At 41.6% G+C, this 8,068-nt stretch overlaps 1 pseudogene; it reads left to right on the top strand.

Annotated features, from left to right (window-relative positions):
* Positions 1-1,934: 1,934 nt before the first annotated feature.
* On the top strand, positions 1,935-2,385 carry LOC129511285 (40S ribosomal protein S13-like; annotated as a pseudogene).
* The last annotated feature ends 5,683 nt before the right edge of the window (positions 2,386-8,068 follow it).

Below are 8,068 nucleotides of genomic sequence, written 5' to 3'. Positions count from 1 at the left end.
TTGAAAATAATGACAGGAAGAGGCAGGACAAAATTCTTGGACAAATGGTCTCCCAAGTTAAAAATGCAAAAATGTGAAGAGTCTTTGGGAACAAGTGTGGAAAGTGAGAAAAAAAGAAAAAGAAGGGATCCCTGGGTGGTGCAGCGGTTTAGCGCCTGCCTTTGGCCCAGGGCGCGATCCTGGAGACCTGGGATCGAATCCCACGTCGGGCTCCCGGTTCATGGATCCTGCTTCTCCCTCTGCCTATGTCTCTGCCTCTCTCTCTCTCTCTCTCTCTCTCTCTCTCTATCATAAATAAATAAAAATTAAAAAAAAAGAAAAAGAAGCTTTTTAGAGAAATGGGTGACCAGCAGGTATGGCACTTCAGTGAGTGAGGGCCCACATTGGCCTAACTAGCATGGGCTTTGTAGTAGTCTACAAATAATGGGAAACTTCATTAGGTAGCTTAAACCCAGAAGCTGATTTGTCTCTTGTGCAGGAGGAGCAAGTGCAGGTCCAGTATGGTGGCTCAGTGACACCACCAGGAACCCAGAATTTCCCATCATTCCATTATCCTTCTGTATAAGCCCTTATTCTCATGCATCTCATCTTGGGGTTGCAATAATATTGCTGCATCTTCAGGCCTCACATTCCAAATTCTAAGCCAGAAAAGAGAGGGGTGGGTGGTAGGCAGTGAAGAACAAAGGGGCAGAAGCATCTCTCTTTTTTTTATTGAGGAAGCAACGGCTTCCCTGGGGACTTTTGCCTGTATCTCATTGGACAGAATGGTGTCCTATGACCATTCCAGCTGCAAAGTAAACTAAGATCTTGAATATTTTCAGCTGCCCTGAATAAAATTGGGCTTCCTCTAGTAAGAACAAGGGTCGGGGTAGATATCTGTGAAACAACTTCCATCTTTCAAAACGTGATTACATGGTTAGAACAACCTGGTTGGTGAAGCTGGTTAGTAACTGGAATGTACCCAAGTGACCAGCTGAGGCCAGAGGAGAGGTACTAGTTCAGGAGACTTCCATGGCTGGGAGGCCCACTGAGAATTATTGATCAGCCTTCTGGGGCAAGGCTGTGGTCTAGCCTGGTCTGGCCCTGAAAAATAACACAGATACCCAAAGCAAAGGATCTTGATTCTCTACTTTCCAGGAAAGCCTGTAAAGAATGTTCTGGCATTCAATTGATGACAGAAGCAATTGGATAACTAGGAAGCAACATGGAGAGTTTCCATAAACGCCTGATCCCTGCGTTAATTCATAGTATCACAAAAATTCAGAGGTAGAAGAGACTTCGGAGATCATTATAATGTCATCCTTCATTCAACAGGGAGAAAATGAAAGCAAATAAAGGTGATGTAACTTCCACAAAATAACCCAGACAGCACCAGACCTTAGCCTTAAGAATCTAAGTACATTTAACTCTCTCTGTTCAAAATTATGTTCTCTACAATGCTTCTCATATGGGGAACAGCAAAATCACCTGGAGCGCTGGCAAAAATTTAGGTTCTTGGGCCCAGCATCCAACTTACTGAATCCACATTTCCAGGTATTGCCACCGGGAATCTGAACGTTGACCTGGCCTCGCATGTTGCTCTGATGGAGGACCTCAGCTGAGAATCACTGGTATCTTTCTGAGTTCCTACCTGCAGGAATTTCTGTCCTGACTCTTGTTTTATATGCTCACTAAGTTGCTTCCATCTCTAAGTGGCTAATGGCAGGATATTGGGCCAAGAGTATGGCATGGAGGAGGATGAAAAAGAGCAGAAGTATGTAAAAACTAGAATCCCAAAACTAGAATCTAAACAGTAGAAGGTTCTAGCTCTTTGGCTAGTGGCAGTGGAATGTTACTATTAGGGAATACTAAAGAATGTTCCATTTGGGGCTAGCTCAGTCTATTTCATTAAGATCTATATCAAAATGGTTTTTTGCCACCTGACGGCTGCCATCATGGGTCACATGCATGCTCCTGGGAAGGGCCTGTCCCAGTTGGCTCTACTTTACCACTGCAGCTTCCCCACCTGGCTAAAGTTGATGTCTGATGACGTAAAGCATGCTACTTACAAACTGGCCAAGATGTGCCTGACTCCCTCACAAATTGATGTGACTCTGAGAAACTCACAAGGTGTTGCACAAGTATGTTTTGTGATAGGCAATCAAATCTTGAGAATTCTTAAGTCCAAAGGACTTGCTTGCCCTTGCTCTTCCCGAAGATCTCTACTACTGGATTAAGAAAGCTGTTGCTGTTTGAAAGCATCTTGAGAGACATAGAAAGGATGCTAAATCTGACTGATGCTGATGGAGAGTTCCATTTATTTGTTGGCCTGATATTATAAGACCAAATGAGTCCTCCCCTCCAATTGGAAATGAGTTATCCACAGCCTCTGCCGTGGTTGCATAAACGTGTCTGTGTACTCAAGCAATGAAGTCATTGTCTAACTAGAAAAAAAAGACCTGTATCAAAATGATTTCAGTTCTTAACAATAACACTCAATATGTTGGCTGCTGACAATCAAACTTTTCAGGAGAGAACCAAAGCAGTAAAAATGTTAGCTTGACTTACAGATCTTTTCACTGAAGGAAGTGAAATGAAGTACTCAGTGTATGGGACATATCAGATGGTGAGTAGGAATGTAGTTTCTCAGTCTGTCTTCCTGTAAAAGTAGTTGTAAGACTTTTTCCTCACTGAGCTATATTTCCACTCCAATTTCAATGGGAGTTCTTTATTACCCAATCATTTGTTCTCCATTATTACTTTCTGTGTAGCTAAATGCTAGCAGGTGTCAGCATTGCTTGGAGGCCTGGTATTTACAGGATAATTGGAAGAACTCGAATCTTGAGGGAACACACAATTCCTTTAATGAGAAATTAAACTAATGGACTTTTATCTCATTTGCCTGGTGCAATGGTCCCTGAAACCATTGATGATCAGAATGCTCTGTAAAGCTTTTAATATATTTTCACTGTTGATTAATTAATTTCAATTGTGAAAGTTGTTTGTGCTACTGGTTAGCATGATAATAACTCAAAAAGTGCAGAAGGGGAAAATTGAAAAGTAAATCCTCTCTCCTCTACTTTGCACTTCCTAAAATAAGCCCACCATTTTTAACATTATTTTTGTGTATTGTCTTCCAAATCCTTTTTGAAAAAAGATTTTATTTATTTATTTGGCAGAGAGAGAGAGAACAAGCAGGGGTCGTGGAAGGCAGAGGGAGAGGGAGAGGGAGAAGCAGACTCCCCACTGAGCAGAGAGCCCAGTGTGGGGCTCCATCCCTGGCCCCTGGGATCATGACCTGAGCCAAAGGTAGATGCTCAACTACTGAGCCACCCAGGCATCCCTGTTTATAACTTTTTTTTTTTTTTGCAAATATGATCATTTCTGTATCTACAGTTTTGTCCCTTGCTTTTCCAGGCTGCTGTCTCTTGGACACCTTTGTATGTAGCAAGTTGTAACTACACTTCAGTCTTTCAAATGGATGTGTTTTCCATTAAAATGACTGATTCGTTGGATCAAGTGAAGCCCAGGGATCTGCATTTTTTAAAGAAGCTTTTCCATTATTTCTGATGTAAGCTAGGCCATGCACAAGCATTTAGAAACCACTGTCTTAGCTCAGGTCAAAAACATGTTTTAAGATATGCCATTTTGATGTTTGGCTGAAACTTTTCATTAGGATTAACTATGTATTCCTTCCCACTGCCTGATAAGAATGAGAAATAAACAATTGCCCACAAAGTTTTTTTTTTAAATGATAAAATTCTGCTATACACACAAGGCAGGAAAGTTTCCTTGGTAACTGGTGGCAAGTATGGAAGATAATAGTTGGAATTTGTGATAAGATTAAGGCAATGCTTCTACTGGAAGAGTGTCATAAAGAAGTCATCTGAACATGGTACTTACAGGTCTGAAGGCAGAGCCTGGAATAGATACCTGATGATCATAAATAAGGAGATGAATAATGGCAAAGTTGTTAAAACTAAATACCACACCCTTTTAAAGCTAGAAATATTTATCTTCTGTCAAAATCATCTTTACCTTGAACCTGAGTCCTGGTGAATTGTCTTAGCCATTTTTTTTTTTTTTACTGTTAAGGAATAAAAACTTCATTTTTAAAAAATGTTATCCAAAGCCATGGTGAGGTTTTGAATAATCTTTTAGGAAACAATGGCAAGTCACTAAACCTGCCAAGGAGCTTCTCTAGGGCTTCTCAGCATTAGTAGTTTGTCATCCTCCAGCAGTAAATTGTGTTTTTGTTTAGGATGAATCTTGGCCAGTCAAATGAAGACTTGCCAAGAACACCAATTAAAGCAATCTAAGTTAGAGTCTATTTTATCCCTTAGGAAGGATTACAAATGATATGGAGGAGAGGACTTGACACTATGGGTCCATTAAATTCCTTAGCTTGGAGGAAGGGACCTGCCCCTCCAAGCTGAACATCTCCCTAGCTTCTGACAAGTTGCGGAAATGATGAGCTCCCCAGGCATGAAGATTAAGCTTTATTTTAACCACATTATATTTTCCAAAGAAAAAACATAATCAAACAAAACTCATAAGATCTTTTAAGCATATATATATATATATTTGCCACGCATATATAGGAATAAAAGCTGAACACTTTATTTTCTCTCCATTAAGATTTATTTATTTTAGAAAGAGAGAGAGGTGCACGAGTGGGGAGGAGTGAAAGAGAGAATCTCAAGCAGACTCATGTTGAATGCAACTCGAACTCAGGGCTTGATCTCAAGACCATGAGATCATGACCTCAGCTGAAACAGAGTCAGACACTCAACCTGCTGAGCCACCTAGGTGCCCTGAAGCTGAATGCTTTAAAAGAACATTCTCAGAGATTCCAATTTGGATTTTATAAGCTATGGGACTATTCCATTGTGGAGATGACCACCTTAAGAAATCAAACCATATTTGAATGCATATTATAACTTCGAGCTTGGCCTTCTAAGTTGATTTCCAAAGGAGCATTCATTAATTTATATTTTTATTAGTCACTATGTCAGTTACATTCCTTTGGTTGCAATTACAAACCAAGTCAAGTTAACCTAACAAAAATGGGATATATTGAAAGGAAATGGGACAGAATCAAAAGAGGAATTTATTATATGAATTGATAGATAATGGCAAAGTAAAATTAAATAAACTTTTTTTTAAAGCTAAAAGTATTCCTTTCTATCAAAATCATCTTTAAACTTGGGTCCTCATGAATTTCTCTAACAGCAATTAATATTTTAGTTAATAGTAAGCCTTAGAAAAAGAGTAACCAGGGAAGCTTTGGAGACTCCATGTACAGGCTTTTTCGGGCATTGTCATCAGGGTGACAAATCCAAATGCTTTCCACCCTTGTGTCACTCTGCTCAAGAGTCAGCGTCCCAGCAGAGAGTTGGATTGGCCCAGCTTAGACCATAGTCCATTCCTCAACCAATCCTTGTGTTTGATGAGCTCTCATGGCTCATGGTCCTTCAGGACCACAGTAAATAGGAAATGGAGAGTTACCCAAAGGAAAGTCCGGTTCTTGTGACAAGAAATGCTAAGCAACAAAACCCAGAGCAGTCCACCACTGTCACCTAGTGTATTGATTAGGAAGAGTTCAGTGGCAAATAGCAGTACCTAATTGTGACCAGTAGACCAGGATTGAGACAAACATTATGTGTTCGCTACCTGCCAAGAAATCTAGAAGCTGGTGATCCCAGAAGATTTTCTACAATTACTCATGATGTAGACAGGGAGATTGTGGAAAGGTAGGAAACAGGCCATAAACTGAGGAAGTGAGAGCAGCTAGAAGGAGCAGTAGGGAGAGAATCAAAAAGTAGAGTTTATTTCTATAATTGGGAGAGATCTTCACATTCTTAAAGCCAGAGAAGAGGTAAGAAATGATGCTCCTTGTGGGAGAAATGAGAGTAATAAAAGTGAGATGTCTTTTTTGGCAGCATGGAGTGGAGTCTAAGGCTCAAGTAGTGGGGCACTCATTTGCAGAAAAAAGTATATATGGGCACTTTCATATATGGTATGTGATATTTTATTTTTTTTTAAGATTTTTATTTTTTTAAGAGAGAGAATAAGCATTGGGAGGGGTAGAGAGGGAGAGAGAGAGAGAGAGAGAGAGAGAGAGAGAGAAGCAGACTCCCTGCTGAGCAGGAAGCCTGATGTGGGGCTCAATCCCAGGACCCAGAGAATATGTAATATAGGTTTTGAATATAGGTGAGTTTCAGTGGGGTTCAGAGCCAATGGCCAAGAAAGAATTCTTGAGACATCTTCAGTACAAAATGGTGTTTTTATTAAAGCATAGGGATAGGACCCATGGGCAGGAAGAGCTGCTGCCTGCTGCCTGCTGCCTGCTGCCTGCTGCTGCTGCCTGCTGCCGCCTGTTGCCTGCTGCCTGCTGCCTGCTGCTGCCTGCTGCCCTGAGATTGTGAGGAGCAATTGATTATACATTTTGGGGTGAGGGTAGGTAAAGATAAGGGAAGTTCCAAAAGGACTTTCATATGCTAAAGAAGACTCAGGGATACTGGAGGCCTTGCTGTTGTCATATCAAGTTTGTTTTTCCCTCTAGCAAAGCATTAACACGAAATGGTTAGGAGCTTCCTGGAGGAACATTCTATTCTGTCTGCCTCAAGTATTTGTCAATGAGCTACAGGTTATATGGACATTTAATTTTGTCTATATTTCCTTCCACCTTTCTTTCCCACATTAATATGGGGTTGACAATGCCATTTCAATTTTTCATGGGTATGGCCACATTATGTGAGTGCCCCAACTGCCCAACCCTGGTGATACAGCAAATTAGAGGGAAAAAAAGGTTGCTGATTTTAAGTGCCCTTATTCTACTTTGCTGCCAAAGGGTTCTTCTGTTGGTGCTGTTCACCCCCAGTGACACTGGTGAAGCACCTCTCAGCACCATGCAGTGTGTGATCTGAGGGCCAGGTCCCTGCTTCTAATGGCAGAGCCTGAATTGATCTCATGTATGTCCCTGGCAAGTTATAAGTGGCAATCACTTCAATTTATTGTTTGGGAAATCTAAGCCATGATGTCTAACAGCTGATAAGAGCTCACTGGATGGCAAGAGAAGCTCAAATACAAGTGCTGTGCATTTCATGGTGACATGGGATTCCCAAGGGGCAATTTCTTCCAATTCTTTTTTTACCTATTGGCTTGGGAGTCTAAGGAGATAGAAGGTCAGGAAACAGTGCTTCATATTCTCTGCACAAAATTTCTGTGAACAATCTCTGATCTGGTAGATTGACTTCTTTTTCAACAAGCACTGCTTATACTAATTCTGTGACTCAGTGAGTATTTGTTCAGCATCCATCAGAGAAATAATAGCTCAAGTTTATCAAGAGCTTACCATGTGTTTGGCCAAGCTCTGGGAATGTAAAATCAAATAAAACTTTGACCTTGTAGAATTTATATTTTAGTGGGGGGGGGTGGGGAGAGGGGATAAACAAGACATAATGATACAATGTGGTAAAGAGTGTGCCTAAGGAGGTACAGAGGAAGGAGGAATTATTTCTTCCTGGGAAGATAAGAGAAGATTTGCCAAGGAGGTGACATTCTATAGGACTTGAAGGTGGGGGGTGAAGGTGCAGGATGGGGAATGGAAGAGAGAGAGGAGAGAGTGCCATGCAGGGGCAAGTGTGTTGAAAGCTGGAATGGAGTGCTCAGAATTCAGTGCTCAGAACACAGTGCTCACGAAGAGGAGTGGTGGGAGATGGGTTTACAAAGCAGATAGGGTCAGATGATAAAAAGGCTTTGTTTGAATGCCCACTAGGGAGCTTAACCTTTGTCTCCTTGGCAGTGAGGAGCCAAGATGGGATGGCCCCATCTTGGAGGGAGTGATATGATGAGGCATGTTGGGACAGAAAGACCCCCTGGGGTGTGGCTGCTTCCTCTCCTGAAAAGCCCCTAGACCTCTCCATCTGGCTGGCACCATTCATATGTAAAGATTCGGCTCCAGTGTCCTCTCTGTAGGGAGCCCTCCCCGTGCTCTGGGTGCCGTGGCATCCTACATAAACATGGATCATAGCACCCGAGGTACCACATCGCACATTCGTTTCCCTGCTAGCCTAAGCATTGTTGG

This window comes from Nyctereutes procyonoides, unplaced genomic scaffold (assembly GCF_905146905.1).
Source record: "Nyctereutes procyonoides isolate TBG_1078 unplaced genomic scaffold, NYPRO_anot_genome, whole genome shotgun sequence".
Lineage (NCBI taxonomy): Eukaryota > Metazoa > Chordata > Mammalia > Carnivora > Canidae > Nyctereutes > Nyctereutes procyonoides.
The sequence above is the reverse complement of the archived record's forward strand: the minus strand, read 5'-3'. Positions and strand labels throughout refer to the sequence as shown.